Source organism: Stenella coeruleoalba (assembly GCF_951394435.1).
Source record: "Stenella coeruleoalba genome assembly, chromosome: 1".
NCBI classification, from domain to species: domain Eukaryota; kingdom Metazoa; phylum Chordata; class Mammalia; order Artiodactyla; family Delphinidae; genus Stenella; species Stenella coeruleoalba.
This window is the reverse complement of record NC_137169.1, coordinates 47,893,398-47,916,698: the sequence shown is the minus strand read 5'-3', so window position 1 is coordinate 47,916,698 and position 23,301 is coordinate 47,893,398. Positions and strand designations below refer to the sequence as shown.

The following is a 23,301-nucleotide window of genomic DNA, read 5'->3' as shown; positions in this document are numbered from 1 at the left end:
AAAGAGTAGCCCCCGCTCACCGCAACTAGAGAAAGCCTGTGCGCGGCAACAAAGACCCAACACAGCCAAAAATAAATACATAAATAAATAAATGTTTAAAAATCATAAATATTGCAGGAGCCTAAAGATGAGTCTGTTTCTCAGGATAGAGGGCAGTGGTCTGTATCATCTCTTCCAGATAATGAAACATCTTGTTGCCACAATCACAGATGGGTTTTGCTTGTTCATTTAGTTTAGCCAGCACTGATTGGCACTATTATTTGCACCATTCTAAGTACATTATAGCAATTCTATGAAGTAAATGCTATTATCATCACCATTTTACAGATGAGAAAACTGAGGTCCAAATAATTAATTACACAGCTCTCAAGTGGCAGAGCTGAGATTCAAACCCAGGTAGTCTCGTCCAGAGTACTTGTACTAGTACTAGTGCTAATTAGTACTAGTACTAATGCTAGTAATATATCACACCTTTCTTAGTGTGTTTGGGCTGCTATAACAAAAATACTGTAAACTAGGTGGCTTATAAACAGCAAATGTTTATTTCACAGTCCTAGAGGCTGGAAAGTCCAGGATCATAGCCCCAGGATTTGGTGTCTGGTGAGTGCCCGCTTATAGATGGTGCCTTTTTCTGTGTCCTCTTATGATGCAAGGGGGAGAGGGGGAGGATGCTTACTAGGACCTCTTTTATAAGGGCACTAATCCCATGTATAAGGGCTCCACCCTCATGACCTAATAAGCTCTCAAAGGCCCCACCTCCTAATACCATCACCTTGAGGGTTAGAATTTCAGCATATGAAATTTGAGGGGATATAAACATTTCAGACCACAGCAATATCAAAGTTTATAAACGATTTCCTTTTATATGTCTTAGAGCAGATTGAGTATTATCCCTGTCTTACTGTCACCATTATTCACTTTCATTTTAATGAGCTTTCCTGAGTGAAGATAAAAGGGGTGGAGTTACAACTGGGACTGTCTTGTGGATAGAATGTTGGCAGTGTAACCAGTACCTGGTCAGGCAAGAGCATATCGGATGCCTGTTTTACGCCACACGATTATCTGTTTCCTGAGGATTCAAAGATGAAGAAGATGTGTCCTTGCCCCTGAGGTGTTCACAGTCTGGTGGCGAAACCAGACTCACAAAATGAACTAACAGCTGCTGAGACACAGGTGTGAATGGAGTTGTCGGTACTCAGGGGATGGAGACCGAGCTTTGCCTGAAATAGTCAGGGTTTTTCACAGAAAAGGGCACACTGACTTGGCAGTGGAGGAGTGAGTTGGAGAGGTCCAGGTAAATGAAACGGGTCAGGGAAGAGAAAAACGTATTTCTAAATGCACAAATGTCTAAAGGAGAAAGATATGTGTGTGTGTTCATTTTTCCCTTCAGGAAATATTTATTGAACACGTCTGTCAACACACATATGAACAAGGCTGTATCTTTTTGTTCATCACTGTTATCTGTCTGGTTAGTACATGATGTCCACATAGTAGGTGCTCAGTAGTACTTATTGCACAGAAAATAAAATGACTTAGTGATTACGACTCAGCAAATGTACACAGAAAAACTAGGGCATAGCAGGGGAGAGGTGGAGAGTGGCCCAGGATTGAATATTGTCCCTCATAATAGAGGGGTAATGATGTTTTAACTGTCATGGCTGCACTTACATTTCACGGCTGATTTAATAATTTATTCTTCAGTGAAAACCAGATATCACCTTATTCATGTCTCTTCAAAAACAGGACTGTTCTTCCTTTATTTCTAACTAGATATTTTGAGTGGACTTGGGGAGAGCAGCTGAGGTGGAGCAAAGGAAACTGGTCCTAGGGAGGGAGACAGGTAGGAAGATGAAGGCGTTGCAGAGCAGGATGCTGGGACCTGGGACACCCCTGTCATCCTGAGAGCCATTGAAACAGTACATAGGACTCTCACAAGATGACTAGCCTATAAGCAGGACCGTCTGTAGCAGGCTTTTGTGGATTCTGTCTCATTGGACGCCCAACAATTCTTGGAGGTTTTATGACCCCTTTTTACAAACGAGTCATCTAAGGTACAAGTAGGGTGAGTGGCTTGCCCGAGGCTACTATGAGTAGCAAGAATTGAATTCAAATTCACATTTATAACTCCTAAGCTTGTTTTGTTTCTTTTCCTCCAGAGATTCTCCACTTGACTGGTTCTATCCCCAGAAGGGGTTGCTTTGGAACTTTACGTAGGCATTTTGGGTGGTCACGACTTTTGGGGAAGGGGGTGGTGATGCAGGAATTTACTAGGGGCAAGGACGCTAGCCACTCTGCAATGTACAGGACATTCACTCACAACACAAATGTTTCCTGTGCCATGTGACTTTAAATGTCTTATCACACATTCATGTAGATGAAAAACCTGTTTATAATTACCTGAATCTAAAACCTAACTCTACTTTCTCTATAAAAAAAAGTGATTTTGTACAATATTCATAGTAGTGAGTTTTCCAGAAATGCAGCTAAACAGAGAGAAAGATGTGCTTTGTTCTGTTGAAACCTCATCAAGAGTTGGTCATCACTTTGGAAAACCCCTCCCCCGTGAGGCTTTTCATATTTGAGTCACCAGCAGGGCACTACTCCATCAGTTTCAGGTGTAGCTGTGTTCACCATAACTGGACTTATATGACGCATCTTTAAAAATGTCAAATATAAAGGGAAGAGTTGAATGATCTCTTAAAACTGAATTTATTCACTATAAGAAAAGCACAGACATAAGACAGTGTCATTATGTTCTTCTATTGCAGTTGTAACTAAGCCTTTATATGTTGAAATTCATACTCTTTTTAATTAGAAATCATCTTCTTTTATTTCTCCTTTATAAGTAGGATATTTTGACTTGCTTAAACTTCATGTGTACAGGTAGATTATATAATCATTTCCAGATAATAAAAGAATTACAAAATATTGGTTTATAAGAAGGAGGTGTTGGGTCAGATAAGGTTAAGAATCCCTGTCTAGACCATGCTGCCATTTTCGTTGGTTCATTCATTCATTCATTCCACAAATGCTTATTGAGTGAAAGGGATATTCTACGTGATGGATAGGGATGAACTAGCCTGAAACCTTTTTTTCAAGGAACCTACAACCTAGGAGGCAAGACCTATGTATATAACTAAAAACTCAAAGCAAGAATAACAATATGATAAGAGAAAAATATAAAATTATCATGAGAGTTCAAAAGAAGAAATGGGGCTTCCCTGGTGGCGCAGTGGTTGAGAGTCCGCCTGCCGATGCAGGGGACACGGGTTCGTACCCCAGTCTGGGAGGATGCCACATGCCGTGGAGTGGCTGGGCCCGTGAGCCATGGCCGCTGAGCCTGCGTGTCCGGAGCCTGTGTTCCGCAACGGGAGAGGCCGTGACAGCGAGAGGCCCGCGTACCGCAAAAAAAAAAAAAAAAATGTTAAAAAAAAAAAGAAGAAGAAATGATTTCTTCCATCTGAAAAGAAATATGGAATGATTTAGGAACAAAGGGCTGAACTTTGAAGGATGGGCAGGGTTTCAAGTGAGAGATACAAGAGGACCAGTATCCAGGCGAAGGGAATTATGGGGAGTGTTTACTAAGGCCCTAAAGTGAGAAAGTCATGAAGAAGGGCAGGTGTGGAGAAGAGTTGAGATGTCTGGATATTCTGGATTGGAGGATGTGTGATTGCTATCAGTGAGAGAAAACTGAGAGGGCTGGCAGGGCCCTATTGCGAGGCCTGGAATGTACGACTAAAGAGTTTTGGTTGAATCATGTCCATTACAGCCTGAGTTATTATTCATTGTACTCTGTGGCCCTGAAGCTGCACTAGCTGTACAGAGAGGTAGGTACAGTGACTCTAAGGCCACCCTCGACCCATCAGATGTCTTTGCGCAAATCAGGGAAAAGTCCCTTTCTTTAAGGCTCATTGCCCGGGATGACTTTTGCTGGGAAACGGCTGCAATAAGTATACATGTTTTTGATGACTATACGATGACTACCCCCCCCGTAGATCTATGCAGTGTACCCCCTGGCCAACTGTACGTAGCAGACCTGGGAGTATCATTTCGTGCATGAGCAGAACGCCAGGGGTACCATCTTGCCAGTTCCTGTACCGACCATTCACAGCCCAGCTTGCAGGACTAGCAAAAGGAGACCCGTCCACTCTGTATATCCCTTTGCCCTCCTTCACTCAGTGAACACCTCCAGGTCCAGTAATGTCAACAACAGTAGCAACAGCAACACAGCACGACAATGACCACTTATCAAGCCCTTTCTCAAGCCAGGTGCTTTAGTAAACTAAGTGCTTTATGCATTTCATCCTCTGAGCAGTATTCATGTTGGGTCTGTCTGAATCCACAGCCCATACTCCTCACTGGTATGGTACTGGCACCAGAGAGTGGGCATGGTGGAAGGAGCTGCCTTGGATCCGTTCCTGGCCAGCTCTAAAGCAATTTTTATGAATGACTTTGTATCTCTTTTACTCATCTGTAAGATGGGGATAATCAAAGTACCTATGTTTTAGGATTAGTGCAAGATTAAATGAGGATTTACTTTAATCCCCTAAGACTTAGAATAGTGCCTAGTATAATAAAAAGCTCTAGGTGTTAATATTATAATATTAGCTCTATTATCCCCTCTCTGATATGGACTTTCTTAGGTCCTCCCTTCAGAATTAAGAAATCCTTTCATATTCCTCCTACAGCATCCTCTGTTCACCTTTATCACAGCACACGGTTGTCTGTATCAGAATGAGTTGACCCATGCTTCCATCAGACTACAGGCTCCACGAGGCCCCTAGTCTCATCCATTGCTGTATCTGCAGGGTTTCGCACAGGTCCTGGGAAACTCAGAAGCCAAAGAGACGAGGTGGCTCCTGAAGGACTTCCCTAGTGGCACAGCGGTGAAGACTCCGCACTCCCAATTCAGGGGGCCTGGGTTCAATCCCTGCTTAGGGAACGAGATCCCACATGCATGGTGCGACTAAGACCTGGCGCAGCCAAATAAATAAATAAATAAATGTTAAGGAAAGAAAAAGTAAGTGGCTCTTCAGACCTCCTAGCAAATTGTATGCAAAACACCTAGGCTTGAACATCGAGTCTGTGTCACTCTTTAATGCCCACAGAACAGGAAGTGGGAAGCATCCTCTTCCGTTCCTCCTCTTCCTTACTTTGCCTTCCTTCCTCATTACCTTTTTCTCTTTCTCTCTCTACCATCTCCATATTCTTTGCTCATTTGCTTCAACATTCAGGCTCCCAAAACCCGACAGCTGCCCCAGGTCCATTTTCATATCAAAGAGACTGAACATCTGAGGGGAAAAATTGGGCTTCTGTATGTTTAGTGTCTTGTTGGGTGATATTGGATTTTAATTTATCACAATAAAAAAATCAATTTATAGCTCAAATCCAACATAGTTTTTAGAAATTGGCCCTGTCCGGAAGCTGCCTCTGTTAGATAATTTAGACGGGGGATAATTCATGACGGGGGAAGAAAATGGATATTCATGTTACCCTGGAAAGTGAGACCACGAATGTTTTCAAGCAGATTTGATAAACTCAGAAATGTGCTATCTTTCCCTTAATGAATCATTTTATCAATTTTGGTCTTTCAGGAGGGAAAGAGGTACTGTTTGCTGGGCTAGCTGCTTTTACATGCTTGATCTCATTTAATTCAATCCCCTAGGAACTCAGCTAAGAAAGTACTATTTGTCCTGTTAAACAGATGAGGAAACTGAGACACAGAGAGGTTAAGGGAATTGCACAAGGCTGAATGTCCAGCAAATTGCAGAGCCGGGCACTGGCTCCGACATGGCAGAGTCATAAGGCCTGTGCTCTTTTCAGTTCCCAGTGTGGTCTCTCTCCTTTTCAAGGGCCTACTTAGGGCCTCGGGAAAGCACGTGACCGTGCGTTTATTCTCCAGGGGAGAAATCTAACTGCTCTGAGGGTTTTTGTCGTGCAGACCAGCCCTGTGACTAAAGGTTTATCAGCTACTCTTGGGGCCTCTGAAGGGTGTGTGAGCTGCTGCTCAAGGTGGCAGTGCCTGGATGTGCAGTGTGACCTCGGGGATGGATCCTCTGCCTGTTCTCTGGGACTCTCTCCTCATCTGAACCCTGGGGTCATTCCTCAGCCTCTTTCTTAAAGGTCCAGATAGTGAGCATAGTGGGCTTTACGGTCTCCCGTAACCATTTACTTTGGCCACTGTTACGTGACGGCCCCCGCAGACAATATGTAGACAAAGGAGCTTGGTGTCTGCTGGCTCTGGTCTGCGTGATTACCGAGGAGTCTTCTAATCTGCTCATTCTGACCCCATGACGAGCTCTGTAGGAGTGCAGGAGGAGCACCCGCTGAAGATCTCTGGTCTTCATCTCTGCGCCCTTTGTTCCCTTCTCTTTGGTGGCTGACTTTGGGGATGAATGCTTTTTATAAACTTTGATGATAAATATTCAGCTCTGGGAATTGTGTTAGTTATTTCTACCATTTGTGGAGCGCTAATTGCCAGACACTGTGCCAAGTGCTTCCCATATATGTTTCTCATTGAATTCTTGCAATCCATTGTTGAGTAACCTATTATCATTCCCATCTTACAGATGAGGTGACTCACCCTCAGGGAGGTTCAGTCACTTGACCAGGACTACTCTTAAATTTTGATCCATTTATTTATTCAGCAGATGTTCATTGAGTACCTACTGTGTGCCAAGGAGTATTCTCAGGGGTGTGCAGACATTGGTAAATAAAAGGAAGGACTCTACCTTGTAGAGTTTACATTCTAATGCGGGGAGACAGACAAGAAGCAATAGACATACATAAATAATATACTCTGTTAGAAAGTAATCAGTGCTATGAAAAAAGATAAAAAGTATAGCGAGGTCACAGCATTTCCCCACTGTGCTTCCTTTCTCCTTGCAAAAGGGCCTGTGACATACGTGCTTCGTAAATCACAGATATGAACATGCTCTGGGAGCTTCCTATAGTTTTGAGGGTCAACTGAGTAATGGAAGAAGACACTTCTGAAAATTCTCATCCAAATTCCAGGGGCCGTTACACGTGATAAATCAGAGCTGTCAGTTTGGGTGTCTCTGCTTTTATTTGCTTTATATAGGTTCTACTGTTTATTGTTTTTCTATCTCGCACATTTATTTTAAATTTTAATTTAAAACTCATTTTCCATGACTGTGCTTCAGTTATTTAATAGGTGGTTCTATTTTTATGAAGACACCCCTTACAGGAGCTGTTTGTGTAGAAATGGTGATGCTATAATTAGGCCCAGCACTGATAAGGTGGTTCTCTGTGCTTCTCTCAAGTACTTCTCCGCGGCAGCCCGAGCTGCAGCAGCATTAATAATTCTGGGGACAATAAAGGAATGTGTTTCCTAGAAGGTGAGCCCAGGTCAAGGTGAGAGCCTGGTAAAATCCACCAGAGAAGAGACTCTGTCTGGGGAAGTGTGCATGGTGGAACCTGGGGCCTGGATGACCAGTGTTATGCAAGGAAGTCTGGGTTTGTTGTCAGAGGGCCTGAATTTGTATCGTCACTCGGTTAAAAAGGTGCAGATCGAGCTGTAATGATAAAAACGACGACGACAATAATAGCGATGATAGCAATAGCACTTACCGTTGTCCCAGATCTTGTCGTAAGTGCTTTACGCACATCTCATTTCATACTTTTATGAATCACTGAACCTCTTAGTGGCTCTGTGTTCTCCTCTGGAGTATATGAGCAGTAATTAACTAGCCAAGCTTTATAGAAGTCTTTCCAAATAGAGGAATTATCTCTGGTTTACACAGGATGGCACTGAGTTTCAGAGAGGTGAAGTGAACTGCTAAGATGTCTCAGTTAATGAGGGCTGCCCTGCCCACCACATTTATTTCATTTCACACTGCTTTGCTGGCCACAACAAGGAAGCTGGTGTGTGAGTCTGTCTTACATGGAATAAAACACTTCGGTGATATCCTGGCTGACTTTTTCATCATTTGTTCTTTTGTGCTGTAGTTACTGACCTTATTCATTCATTCATTTAAATAAAAATATTTATTTGTATATATGTTGATTCTAGAATTAAAAAATACATATATTTTTTTTTAAATTCTAGCATCAACAGTGAGATAATCTAATGCCCTCCCATTTTTCTGTCTTATGCTCATGGTCACTACTTCTTTCTTGCACCTTTCCCTGCTTTTCTGCAGATTAGGAATAACCATGCTAAGCTGGTAAAGCATTTGCATTCCCTGATTAGTTACAAACATGAAAAGTAGAGAGAATTTTAAACAAAGAAACAAACAAAAATCCTAGACTATGAGTAATTGGAAGCCAGGGTCCATTATTTGGTTACTCTTATATCTACCACCTTCTGGTACGTGGTAAGCTCCCAGGAGATATTTGTGGCATTGCGCTGAATTCCTTCATTGTACAAGTCAAGCAGCCTCTGATCCACCTTCTTGTCTAGCTGTGTCCACCTAAACCTTTGGGCATTGTGGGTGGCATCTAAATTCTAAGAATAATTATCTCCCTGAGAACAGTAAATAGCAACTTCATCCCCTCTGCCATGGGCTTCAGTGATACAACCCATTTTACTCAAGCCATATCTGCCCTTCCCAGGGTTCCTTTAACTTCTAGATGAATAGAAGATTATATAAAATGTATGAAAGGTTACATGTAATATATTCAATCTCAATTTCCGGTGTTATTAATGATCTTAATGCATAGGTAATTTGTTTCCCCCCATTTTCCTTTCTCTTTCCTCATCCATCTAATTTGCCTTTATCCTTCTTTCTCACCCCTTTTCTATGCTTTCATATGCATATAGATATAGTCACTTTTTTCTATTGCTGTATATATTTTCCAAAGACATTATTAAATGCCCAGTATGTATAAGATAGAGAGTACAGCCAGCTATAAAAGTAGTATAATATATTATGTGAATGAGGGAAAGGTAATATCTAATTGAAGGGAAGGAAAGAAACTAACATTTATTGAGCAACTACTATGTGTTGAAGTCTATACTAAATATTACAAGTAAGTTCCTGGAGGATAAAAACTCTTGCCTTCTCCCAGCCATTCTGTGCCCCGCCAGCAGCGGGAGCTTTGCCTAGGGGTAGGAGTCCTTTCAGGGTCCTGGGGTCTGTGCCTCAGAATTTTGATGCCTGGGCACTCTGCAGCCTGGAGCATGTACAACTATGCTTTGATGCAAAGGATGAGAGAGAGGAGGTTAGCCTAGGAGAGCTGGTAAGGTGGTGAGGGATGACCTAGGAGTGTTATATCCACTGTGCTGAGTGAGTTACATGCGTGGTCTCCTTCAGTCCTTATGATCACACTGTGAACTACATACAGGTATTACCAGCTCCATTCTGGATGGAGCCCTGAACATGGAGGGTGGAGGAGGATAGAAGTGCTCCAGGCACTGAGGACAAAGGCCAGTGACCTCGCAGTTCTGACTCGAGCCCAGGGTTTCAGTCCGTCTGATGAGCCCACATCAGATGCAGCCTGCAGCCATCTCAACTGCAAGCAGCTCCTATACTTGTAGCTTCAGCCAAATATCTCTTTCGGGATCACCCTAGTACACAGCCTTCCTTCAAGCTGCCTCACTCACATAGCTCAGGGATTTGCTTGGCAGGATGGATTTGACTTCTTAAATGATTTAGAAAATCAGGAGATTTCAAATCTGCAAGAAATTACACCGAAGCCTGGCCTCAATATCTAAATACAAAATGTCTGCACCTCCAGAGATGGAGGTTTGAATTTTTCATGGTATCTAAGAAATGTGTAGACTGTTTTGAAATTACATGTTTCAAATTTTGAAAATAAAGACTGTACTGGCAAGTGTCTAAACCCAAGACGGTCATAACCTCACTTTTGAGGAACAGATGCTTCATCTTCAATATAAGTGCGTCCGAGGAGAGTTTCTGAGACTCATATACAGAGATGCATCATCTCACGACTCTGTGCAGGATGATCTATTCGGGTGAATAGACGTGCATACTCTTTCATGTTTATTTCTGTGCTGTCAAAGTCTGTGCCTGTATTTTTGTTTTTTGGCTATCTCTAGCCTATGATACAACCACCCTAGCACTTAACAAAAACTTCATCAGATACAGTGATTAAAAAAAAAAAAGGATCTCTTATGTTTGAGAATCTCTTTGTAGTTTGGAAACTACTTTCACTTTTTTTCTTACAGCTGATCTTCACGTTAATCTTACAATATATGTATTACACATGCAATTTTATTGGTGACGGACCTGGAGCTCAGAGAGTCTGATTGCCAGCCCAGAGTCACGCAGTGATAATGGACAGAGACTAATCCTTATCTATAATTTATGCCTTTTCTATTTATAAAAGTAGCATATATTTACTATAGAAAATGTACAAAATATAAAATAGGAGAAAATAGAAGTTACTTGAAATCCCACCACTTAAACATAAACCAAGTCGATATTTTGGTGTATATACCAATAGTCTTCTTTACATATATATATATTTTTTTAAGGTGTTGGGGGTAGGAGTTTATTAATTTATTTATTTCTGCTGTGTTGGGTCTTCGTTTCTGTGCGAGGGCTTTCTCTAGTTGCGGCAAGCGGGGACCACTCTTCATCGCGGTGCGCGGGCCCCTCACTATCGCGGCCTCTCTTGTTGCGGAGCACAGGCTCCAGACGCGCAGGCTCAGTAGTTGTGGCGCACGGGCATAGTTGCTCCGCGGCATGTGGGATCCTCCCAGACCAGGGCTCGAACCCGTGTCCCCTGCATTAGCAGGCAGATTCTCAACCACTGGCGCCAACAGGGAAGCCCTATATATATATTTTTAATTGAAATTATACTATACATGCTGCTTTGTAACCTACTTTATTACTTATCCACATATTTTCTTTTATTAAATATTTTTCTATAGCATCAATTACTGTAAAGAATATTAGCCTATGAGTGTAACGTAATTTAATAAACACCTTATTGTTAGTATCTGCATCTATGGGCACATCTTTTTATACACACCTGTGATTATTTCCTTTAGTTAAGTTCCAGAATTCCTGGGTCAACAAGTATGTATACTTTTAATGCTTTGGTCTTTTTTTGGGGGGGAGGGGGGTTCATATTATGTTCTAGAAAGTTGTACCACCAGAGGTACAAAGACTGTTTCCCTACATATTTGTCAGCATGGAGTATTACCAATTATTGTAAAATATACATTTTTAAACTTTTTGATATTAAACTTTAGTTTTAATGCCTCTGTCTTAATTTCCTTATCTGCTCATGATAGTCATAGGGTAGCACCATGACGGTGGAGTGTGTCTTTTACACTAATGAGACTAATAGTCCATTGGTTTTACCTACAGATCTGAACGATGTCAAAGGGCATTGAGCATTGGCTGAAAATGGGTTTCTCACGAGGCTTGGCTTGTAAATTGTCAAGGTGTTAACTGTCTGGACCGCCACTTTGCCCTTGGCCATACACTTCGGCTGAGCGATGTTTAGAGCAATATTGTTGATTTTCCATGTATGAATAAATGTCACCAAGAAGAGAAAACTTGACAGTCTTTACTATTATAATTTAAGATGTATGATCTTCGACTTTCAAGCAGAATAAAATGTATTTGTATATTCATTCCTACACATAAAGCTGTACAGTCTTGGCCAAGTCATTCCATCACTCTGAGCCTACGTTTTCTCAGTTACGAGATGGAGATGGGGATGACTTTGGCTTTCTGCAGAGGTCTGTTGTAGTAATTCTGGGGGAAAGAATGCATATGGAAGTTCTTTGCAAATAAGTACTCCTTGATTATGTACATTAGTCAGAAGAGAAGAATAAAGTTGGCACATACCAAATGTTTAGCAATTAATAAACTCCTCCCTTGACGTTCTAAGAACTGTATCTAATTTATGGACAGCAGTTTTACTGAGCAAGAGATGCAGCCCGGGTTCTGTCCACATTCAGAATTAGTGGGATCTGAAATAATGAGATTTGACTGTGGCCTCCTTCAGGACAGCTCCAGGACACGGAGGGTGCTCATCACTTTGGTTTTCCGCCCACAGTGTCTATATTCTGCCACCTGGTTAAAGTCTTTGAGAAAACTGAATGCACCTTAAACCTCTTGAGGCCACTTCTCTAGCCTCAGAGTACTTTCTGCACAAATCTACCTTTGCTTGTATTTCTCTTTATGAAACTAGTATATGAATATCATTGGGAGAGTTAAGGTTAACTATTTTATAGAGTGTAAAATTGCATCCTTAAAAAACCAAGGCTCCCATCAGCACCTTGGTGAAGTCATTTATTTTTCTTTCCCTGATACTCTCATCTGTAAAAATTAAATTCTTCTACCAAACATTTACCTAGTGTGCTCTATGTCCCAGGCACAGAGATATGAAGATGTATCAGAGAAACCCCTCTCCTCCCCAGGGCTCATGAACTAGCAGCTGAGTAAATAACCGATTATATGACAGTGTGATAAGCAAGATCACGGCATGGTTGCCTCACTTCAGGTTCATACGTGTGTGCTTCTGTATTAATGACCTGAAAAGAAAAGCAAACAGAGTCATTCTAATTAAACCAGCAGATGATATTTAATTGATCCATACAGGGAATGTTGGTGGAATAGACATATAATACAGAGATACTGTGTGGAGAACAGAATCACAGAAATGATCATCTCAGAAGAGCGAAAATCCTCTCAGCATCATCCCCAGCTGACCCGCACAATCAAAGAGACCCACTTTCAGTGGTTTCTTTCTTGGCCTTTGCACATGGTTTGTTTTGGTTTGGTTTTTCTGCCTAGAACTTTCTTCCGCTGCCTCCCCTCCACCCACCCTCTCTTGGCTCTTTCCTTTATTTGGCTGACTCCAGTTTCTCCTCCAGGCCTCTCAGCACAGGTACCATTTCCTTAGAAATTCTTCCCTAACCTACCAACCTAGGTTGGATATCCCTTGTCTATACTTTCATACACCAGCCACTTCTATTACAATATTTATAAAAATGTGTTGTACCAAAGGTAGAAGCAACCCAAGTGTCTATCAGTGGATGAGTGGATAAGCAAAATGTGGTATATACAGACAATGGAATATTATACAGCCTTAAAAAAGAAGGGAATTCTGATACATGCAACAACATGAATGAACCTTGAAGACATCATGCCAGGTGAAATAAGCCAGTCACAAAAAAGCAAATATTGTATGATTCCACTTACATAAGGTTCCTAGAGTAGTCAAGTTCATAGACACAGAGAGCAGAAGGGTGTTTGCCAGGCATGGGGGTGGGGGAGAATGGGAAGTATGTGTTTAATAGGTGCAGAGTTTTAGTTGGGGATGATAAAAAAGGTGGTGGTGATGTTTGCACAATAGCGTAAATATTCTTAATTCCACTGAACTGTATACTTAAAAATGATTAAAATGGTAGTTTTTATGTTATGTACATTTTATCACAATTTTTAAAATGCATTATAATTGGGTCTGTTGAGACAGCATACCTTGCAATACCTTATGTGCCGTTGAGAGCAGGAACCATGGGATTTATCGATGTGTCCTCAGTGCTAGCACACACCTTTCAGATAGTATGTACTCACTTAAAAATAGTTGAGTGGGGCTTCCCTGGTGGCGCAGTGGTTGAGAGTCCGCCTGCCGATGCAGGGGACATGGGTTCGTGCCCCGGTCCGGGAGGATCCCACATGCCGCGGAGCGGCTGGGCCCGTGAGCCATGGCCGCTGAGCCTGCGCGTCCGGAGCCTCTGCTCCGCAACGGGAGAGGCCACAACAGTGAGAGGCCCGCGTACCGCAAAAAAAAAAAAAAAAGTTGACTGAATGAATAAAATCTATTATGACAGTATCAAGCTAATATATCCTAATTTTATAGAGAAAACTCAAACTAGGAGAGGAATGGTGCCCTGCCTAAATCCCACAGGTAGTCAACGTCCAAGTCAGGATCGAAACTCAGATGGTGTCAACCTCAATCCAAAAGTACTCTTTTCATCATGCCTGCCTTTATTTGCCTTCAGTTTCTACACACTGTTAGATAGAATAAGAGGAGGTAGATGCAGGTGAATGAACCTGAAATGCCATGTCTTAAATTAACAATGATTCCAGAAGACTGAAAAGAGGGTAGAAAGGGAAGGGGAAAAAAAGAGGCTGATATAAGACTTTCCCTGGGATACAGTCACTTTTCATTTGCTTTTTGTTTTTTTCCAATCTCTTGCCACGTAACCAAAAGAACTGGAATGGGGAGATTGATTGGGCAGTCAGTTGTTTCCCAAGGGCTGGAACGGAATCCCAGTCTCTCAGGTAATTTAACCTGGAAGGGGGTTTTGCTATAGGGAACAGCCCACATGGTTGGGGATGGACAAGATGATTTAATAGGCCTCTTCCTGCCCTAATTGCTAATCTTCCTTGTGGGAACCCCCTTCTTGTGCTTCATTAAAGCCTCCATTAATTTGTTTGTATATAAATTCAAGCTGCTTCGGTTCTGTCACACTTCTAAGTGGCTCCCATTCAGGAGTCTATGGCTTGTGTCACCCATTAGGATTTACTGAGAAGGAAGACGCATTATAGGTTTTATTACTTGTGTATGGAGCACATGTGGCAACTATAAAGTACATTCATGTATAGTATGAATAACTGTCATGGTAATTGATAAAGTAGTCTGTAATAAAGGTAGCTAGAATAGCATTCCTAAATGCTGAGGTCTCTAAGTGCTCAAGAGGAGGGGGGAAGGGCACTGAATAAATCCAGTCTTTCAGAAATTGCTGGCATTTAAAAAAAATAGCCAACCAGAATCCTTAGGCCTGCATTTCACTTTCAAGTGTAATTATTTTATGTTACAATTCATATCTGCTGACACACTGGAATCAACTCAAATAAAGGAAGGCCATAAATCTTGCATTGTTTGGATTAAGCACGTGTTGGTGCTGGGAAAAGTCTGGGAGGAGGCTGCCCCTGTGTGTAAATAGTTTAAGAGAATCAAGGGGCTGGAAAAGATGTAGATGCCGGTAAGACAAATGGTCCACCAGCAGCCAGCCTTTAAATATCCGAAGATGTGAGAGGCTCAGTACTTTATTTATCCTTGTAGTGAATTGTAGCAGGCCATTATAATAGTATAAATAATAATACTAGCTGACCCTGTCACTTACTGGGGTTCTACTAATGCACCTACATACATTAGCATTTTATCTTCAAGACAATTCTGCATGGGAAGTATTACCTGGAGCATGATATTTAATTGACCTGTAACTTAGATTATTCACTTGGAAATGGAAATAATTATAACAACCCTCACAAACGTCACAGGGTTGTTGAAAGGATTAAATGAGGCCATATACATATAGTGCCTAGAACAGTGCCTGGCATACAGTAAGTGCTCAAACAGTAGGAGCTGACGGTATCGTTTCCATTTTAAAGATGAAGAATCCAGTCACAGAGAGGTTCCAGAACTTGCCCAAGGTGACTGATGGGAGATATGAACCTGGGTCTTTTTCATTCCAAAGTCTAAATTCATGCCACACTTGCTGTCTGCTACATGTTTTCCGTATTAATATCATGCTTTGGTCTTTGTTCGGACTTTTGAGCCTGGGGTGCCGGAGCTTTGTCTTCCCTCCATCCCTGTTAGTCTCCCAGCCTGTCCAAAGCTGAGGGAGGTGATGGAGCTAGCGTCCTTGGTAGAATCTTTCACTTTCAACTGGGACCTGCTAGTACCTTACTATAGCTTGTGTCTTGTCCAAATGTGAATTAATGTGGCCCCTTTAGACTTCCAGCCTTTTTTGCAGGATGATCTATACTTCCTTTCCCCCCCCAGGAACATCCATTGGATGTTGTGATAGCAGCTCTACACTCTTACTAGGGAGTCTGTTTCAATGAGGACTAATCATTGTTGACCTTGGCCACGATCATATATTTTTCTTCTCCAACTGTTTTGTCATTAGACGGGTCTTGTGAGCTGGAAAAAGTACTAGAGAAGGGGTCAGATCCAGGATTTAGCCACCCCTATAGGCATTTACCTATATACCTTGTATCAAAGGATAAATACCAGCTCTTCCTCTGATTGGCTGTGTATCCTTGAAGGTCACTGGCCTACAGTTTCCCGAGATGTGCCAGGCTGTGTCCTCAGCTCTGACTGCAGGTGCACCAAACCGGCAGAGCTGCGGGTCACAGTGATAGGCTAAAGCCATGTCAGGACTGGCCCTTCATCCCCCTTTCCCCACACTGTGTTGAAAATCCCACTATCTTTATGAGACTTTTGTAACCAGGGCTGGAAGGTCTTCATGAGACGTTTGTAACCGGTGCTGGAAGGGAAATGGACTTAAACATTTTAGGAAGGTTTTTAGTGTGAGAGTGCAAATAAAACAGCTTAGAAGCAGAACCAGTGCTTGGTACCAATAAAGGATCGGAGGGGAAAATACAGGGTCAATCCTAGTTCTACTTGTGAGCTGCATCATCTTGGCAGGTTACACAAATGCTCTGGAAGCTCAATTCATTTGTAAGTAATCATATATACTGCAGTGCACTGAGGATTTGAACTGTACTATGCATGTCAGAAATGCCTTGAAAACTGCAAAATACCCCACAAAATGTTAATTGCTGCAAAAGTGGAAAGAGCAGCATTTAAGAACTGAGCTAGAAGCTCATGGTGCGGCCTTAGAAGTGACCAGTTGTGTGATCTTGGACATTTAACCTCCACGAGCCTCATTTTCTTTATCTGTAAAATGGGCAGAATAATCTTCATACCCCACACCTATTTCCCAGCATGATTGTCAGGCTCCAATACAATGTAAGTGAAACTGTGTGTTTAAAACTTGAACTCTAGGGCTTCCCTGGTGGCACAGTGGTTAAGAATCCGCCTGCCAATGCAGGGAACGTGGGTTCAAGCCCTGGTCCCGGAAGATCCCACATGCCGCGGAACAACTAAGCCCATGTGCCACAACTCCCAAGCCTGTGCTCTAGAGCCTGCAAGCCACAACTACTGAGCCCACATGCCACAACTACTGAAGCCCGTGCGCCTAGAGCCCGTGCTGTGCAACAAGAGAAGCCACCGCAGTGAGAAGCCCGCGCACCACAACAAAGAGTAGCCCCCGCTCGCCGCTGCCAGAGAAAGCCCGCGCGCAGCAACGAAGACCCAGCGCAGCCAAAAATAAATAAATAAATAAATATTAAAAAACAAAACAAACTTGAACTCTAAAGCCCTCTGCAGATGTTAGTCAGCATGTTTATTATAGGGATGGCCAGCCGGTGGAGTGGCTCTGTCCTTGTAAGTCCAAAGGGCACCTCTGTAACTGCAGTTAATTTTCCCGTGGAGAAACTCTTACTTTTTACTGCAAGACAATTTCCAGCTTTCTCAGCCAAATGACTCTTCTTCCCTGTTCCATAACCTTCACTGGAGAAAGAATAGAGAGGAAACAGAAGTCAAAGCCAGGAATCATTGGGCTTTTTCCACACAGGTGTGAATTAGAAGAGCTCTGACTGTCTTGGCCTCTGTCTGCTGGTTGATGTTTGTACGGGGCATGGAAAGTCACTGAAATCTCTACTCAGGATAAATGCTAGTTCTGCTTTGTAGCCAAAGGTATATGCCAGGACATAAAAAGAATTCTCTCCATGGCGCTCCTGTTAATTCCTTGCAATTATAGAGAGCTATAAAAAGCCAGCTAATTACTTCTTCTTCCTGCTGTATATTTCAAAGATGGCAGGTATCTTAGTAGATTCAAGGTAATTCTAGTATTCAAGCCATTGGGCTATAATCTCCTTTTTTCCCCTTCTTGTAACCATCAGCACAGTGAATGAGAAAGACTTATCAGCCCCGAGAACCATGTTTTATCCTTGGGCTCCCTTTATCCTTGTATGAGCAGGCGAGACCCTGAGTTGTCCCCTTTGCTCCTGCTGGCATCTGTTCGGCTACTTGTAAAATGAGGGCAATCATTGGAATAGCTTCTATAGAAGTGTGGTTCATATATGCAGTATGGCTGAGGGACCCTGTGAGGGTCTCTGCCTGCCTTCTGAGCTAATCTGTGTATAAAGGCAAAGCACTCTGAGATGAGAGCCATGTCCCTAAATAATCCCTGAACACGGTCTGCTAAGCTGCGGAAACAGTAGCTACACGTGTCATTGACATGTTCGTGATACATTAGGTCACAGCGGGTGAGGAGAGATGGGCTAGCATCCCCATGTAACAGCTGGCTTTGGGGGCAGGAACTACTGTCCCATGTCACCTATTCCCTGTGGCCTATTGAGAGTCCCTCCTTAGCTTGGTAATCAGGCCCTTTGAAGAGAGGCTCTAACTCAGCCTAGCTTCACATCCCTTCCTTTTGAGAAATGGCCCGTTCCCCATCATGCAAAGTAGGACAAGCCTTCTGCAAGTCAGAATCTGTTCTTTAAGAGGCCAGCTCAGAGAAGACCCCTAGCCCACGTGGCCTTTCCTCATCAGCCCATTTGAAAGTCCTCCTTTTGCTTCCTAAAATCCCAGGAAACATCAGGTTGTCCTTCTAGAACTGGTGCCGTCCATCCAGGGTAGTAGCCTCTAGCCGCATGTGGCGATTTAGATTTAAACTGAAATTAGTTAAATTCTAATAAAATTTAAGAACTCAGTGTCTCAGTCGCCCCTGGCACATTTCAAGTGCTCAAAAGCCGCATGTGGCTAGTGGCTACCTGTGAAATAATAGGAAATATATATATATTGGTCTCTGTCCCCAGTTCCTAGCACAGAGCTCCTAAAACCCTTATAATTTCCTAGGGGAGAAGAGCACGAGGAACATCTTTCGTTGTAATACTTGAGAGTCTTTGACTCTGGTTCTTGACACAGAGCTCTTAAATCCCTCAGAATTTCCTGGGTGCTGGGGTGACATCTGTTCTAATGAGGCCGCTTCAGGTGGGCTCCTGGATGGCTCCTGGGTGTGGGCTGGTCACCAGGAAGACCAAGCCATGATTAGAAGCTTGCAACTTTGAGCGTCACCCACCCCTCTCCTGAGAATGGGAGAATGGGCTGAAGATTGAGTTACTGATCAATCATGCCTACATGATGAAGCCTCCACAAAATGACCAGAAGTGTGAGGTCAGAGAGCTCCCGGGTCTGCGCCCGTGTGGAGGTGCTGGGAGAGTGGCTTCCTCAGAGGGGGCATCAGAGCTTTATGCCCCTTCCCGCAGGCCTCACCCTATGCAGCTCGTCCATCTGGCTATTGTTGTCGTATCCTTTTATAATAAGCCAGTAATCTAGTAAGGAAATGGTTTTCCTAAGTTCTGGGAGCTGCTCTAGCAAGTTAATCGAACCTGAGAAGGGGGGTGTGGGCACCTCCAATCTATAACCAATTGATGAGAACAACCTGGACCTGCACGTGGCGTCTGAAGAGGGGGCAGTCTAATGGGAATGAGCCCTTTACCTGTGGGGCCTGACCCTATCACCAGGTAGACAGTGTCAGAATCGCGTTACACTGTTAGGACACCCAGCTGGTGTCTCAGAGCATTGCTTGTTGTGGGGCCGGGGGAACCACATTTATTTGGTGTCAGAAACCTAATAAGTGTGGTTGTCATGTGAGAGTAAAGGAGAAACACACAGGAGGAGGTTTTCGGTTTTGTTTTGTTTTTTTCCCTAAAAACGACTATGTCGGACAGTGCACATTTAGAACATTTCCTTCACCACAGAAAGTTCTGTCGGACGAGACTGTTCTAGATTGGGTTTCACGCTGCCCTGTGGTGGAAATGCCCACTTCTTACTGTGCAACCCCATGCCAAGCTCTTTATAATCACCTGGACATCTTTAGAAATAGGCATGATTTAACACGTGAGCAGCCTAAGGTTTAGCGGTATCAACCTGCCCTAGGATACATGGCTAGGAAGCAGCTGAGCTGGGACCGGATGCTGGGTCTGTCTGCTCTGAAACTCACTTTCTGAACCACTGTTCTACACTGACTGTTGGTGTCTGTGTCCTGAAGGAGATGCGGTTATCGCCTGTGTTAGTTGCTGCGTAGCATCTTCTGTGAGCTGGTCGGATGAGGGTGGACTGAGACCGGAGCGAGGCTGATGCTAGCTCTAGGGGCGTCGAGGATGATGCTGGCTATTCATTCTGCACGTGTTCCTTTGTTAGGCACTCTGCTAAGCACTTTCCACGCGTGTGTCATGTTTAATTCTCCTAGTAACCCCATCCTGTAGATACGATTATTATCTTCCCTCCACAGATGAAAAACATCACAGCTTCAAAGTTAAGTAAGCAGCATGGTAAGTGACAGAGGCTGAAACGGGACCCGGGTGTTCTGAACTCAGAAACCCCTCTCATGTTCGCTAGGTCTTGTTACTTTGACCCACTTCAGTCTGATTTCAGTCTTACTACCAACAGAAGGGTTCTCTGCCTCTTCTGAAATGTGGAGCACCTCAGTGAATCTTCTGCTTGCTTTGGGAGAGTAAACAGAGCAGGATGTCTGAGTGGAGTAGATGCTTCTGAGCATGGGAGCTTATCTAGTCCCTGGAGAACTGGCCCTGCGTAAAGGCTCACCCTCTCCCTCCGCCACTGAAGTGCTAATCGATGTAGCAAATACACCTGATTGACTTCTTGTCAGAGCCCCATTTCACAACAATGGACAACATCTTCTGTAATTTGAAAACTGATTACAGACCTGCAACACTGGTTCGCTTCTCTTTTTTTTCAAACATAAATGGAATTTCTCTTTAAGGAGGGAGCAAAAGCTTTTCCTGTTGATTCCCATACATTTCCAAGGAGGTTTCTTTGCCAGCCCCCTTTTAAGTTAATCTGTTCAATTACAGTTACTGAACTTGAAGATATAGCAAAGGAGAAAATAGCACCATCTGCATTCCATTTTCATTCATTAAGAACTTAGAGCCTAATAAAAAAGATGAACCGTCATGAACAATGTTCATTCCATTTTCTCATATATCTGGAGTCGTCTGTTCACTAATAAATTCTATCTATAAAGTTGGTGTATCTGAAATCCTAAATACAAGATGGCTGGGGAGGATAGATGCAAACATAGTGGGTGGTCCACAGCTCTGCATTCATACTTTGGTCAGGGAAGGGAATTTAAACAAGGATCCCCGAGGCAGGGGGACCAGGTCAGTTTCCATAGAAACAACTTCTTACAGTGACTCTAAGACATCACTAAAAGCAGCAGGGAAGTGTTCCAGCCTTGAGTTGAATTCCACTCTATGAGTGTGTACATTGTGAATTCCTTGGCCATTCTTGTCAAATACTCCTCCGGAGTAGGGGCATTTATGAGAATGAGCGTGTGCTTTGGAATGAGAGAGGTTTGGATCTGAGGGTGTGCTGTGTACCTGCTAGTGAAGAGAACAGGCTTTAACATCAAACTGAATGGGTTCCCATCCTGGGTCTGGAGTCAGAGTCAGCAAACTGCAATGGCCTGTAGGCTACATGGAGCCCACCATCTGTGTTTGTACAATCACAGGTTAAGATTGGCTTTTATGTCTTTTCATGGTTGAAAGAAATTGAATGAAGGATAACATTTCACGATGTGTGAAAAGTATATGAAATTTAAATTTCATTGTCCATAGATAGAAGTTCATTGCAAGACAGTCCCACTCATTGGTTTACATCTGATGCATGGCTGTTTCCCCCCAACCCCTGCTTGACAGTTACATCCGTCCTTGCTCCTTGGAAGTCCAGCAGGATTTCTCAGGTAGAAGGTGGCATAAGGTCCTGCTAGGCCAGGAACTGGACCATCCCATCTTGATTCACCCACTGGGCTGATGAGACTTTGCTAAGCAGCTGTGTTGATGTGCAGTGACTCAGGATGGTCTGGCCTGAAGATTCACGGCGGGGTGACTGCAGCCCTTACTCTGAAGTCTGTCTTTGGCTTTCTGTCAGAACACAGGTTCTTGAGGCTATTCTGTACTCTCAGACTCCTAGACTGGAAGCAAACTTCTAGATAGGTGGAAAGGAATTGCTGAAATTAAGCAGACAGTTTGACTTTCCCCCTTAGACCCTAGACTAAAAGAAAGTGTGACAGCAAGAATGTCGTAATGACATCACAGACTTTTCTGTGTTGGAAACTTAATTTATCCATGAGTGCTGCATGACAGTAGTAATACCTTATCTGGCAGATGTGGAAACTGAGGTTCCACCTGTAGAGTATTTCAGAGCCTGGAGCAGAATTGAAGTTCTTTGACTCCTGATCACCTAACCAAACCTTACCACCAATCCATCCTAAATTCGGGGCAGAGATTAATTAGTCGTTTGTCTGTGCAACAACTGTTTATCGATCACCTGTAATAAGCCCCGAGGATGCAGCACTGAGGGAACAAGACAGATGAGGCCATGACCCTTTTTACCTTCTATTTTATTGGAAGAGTCTGACAGTGCCATGTAAGTAAATAAATAATTTCGGATAGTGATAAGTACTGTGATTTTTTTTTTTTTTTTTTTGCGGTACACGGGCCTCTCACTGTCGTGGCCTCTCCCGTTGCGGAGCACAGGCTCCAGACGCGCAGGCTCAGCGGCCATGGCTCACAGGCCCAGCCACTCCGTGGCATGTGGGATCCTCCTGGACCGGGGCACGAACCCGAGTCCCCTGCATCGGCAGGCGGACTCTCAACCACTGCGCCACCAGGGAAGCCTTGTGATTTTTTTTTTTTTTTTTTTAATTCAGGGTAAGGTGATAGGGAGTGACTGGCAGAATTAGATAGGAGGAGCAAGGGAAAGCATCTCTGGTAAGCGGACACTTAAGCCGCAACTTGAATTGTAGAAGAAGGAATGAACGAAAGCATGGGGTGGGGGAAGAATGCTGTGGGGCACCGGTACCAGCAGGCACTTGTGCTCGAAAGTGAAAACTGATACATCCCAGCCTTGATGGCGAAACAAGGACATGTCATCAGCTGGAGAGGGGCTCAAGGTTCAGATCGGTCAACCTTTCCTTCCTCTTGTTGACAATTCCATCTCTCCTCATCTCCTGCATCCAAAGCCCACCCATCCTTCATGCCTGGGTCAGATAGCTCCTCTCTCAGAAACCTTCCCTGGATTCAGCCCCAATAAGTATCATCCTTTGCCTAAACCCTTTATCTGTACTCCTCCTTTTCTATTCTAGCATATTCTCTTCTGTGTTGTATATATTTCTGCTCATTTATCAAGACCATGGCAGTGGAGTTAGGGCAGCCTCTGGGTTTGAGTTCCAGCTTTCTAATGCATGATTTGAAGCAATTACTTGATCTCCCTAGACCTTAGTTTCATCATCCATAAATGGGCATAATTATAGTGCCTATAGCATAGGGTTACTCACAGCTGAAAATGAAATAATACCCATAAAGCACTTAGTTTATAGTAAGCACTCAATAGAGGAAAACAATTGTTGTAATTATTGTTACCATATGCCTCATGGCCAGTTGTTCACGCTCCTGTGTTTGGCTCCGGTTT

General features: G+C 43.3%; 1 protein-coding gene across 8 annotated transcripts in view; it reads left to right on the top strand.

The window, feature by feature from the left end:
• The window catches only part of DAB1 (DAB adaptor protein 1), a 432,111-nt gene that overhangs the window by 284,466 nt on the left and 124,344 nt on the right, over positions 1-23,301 (top strand). The window lies entirely within an intron of this gene.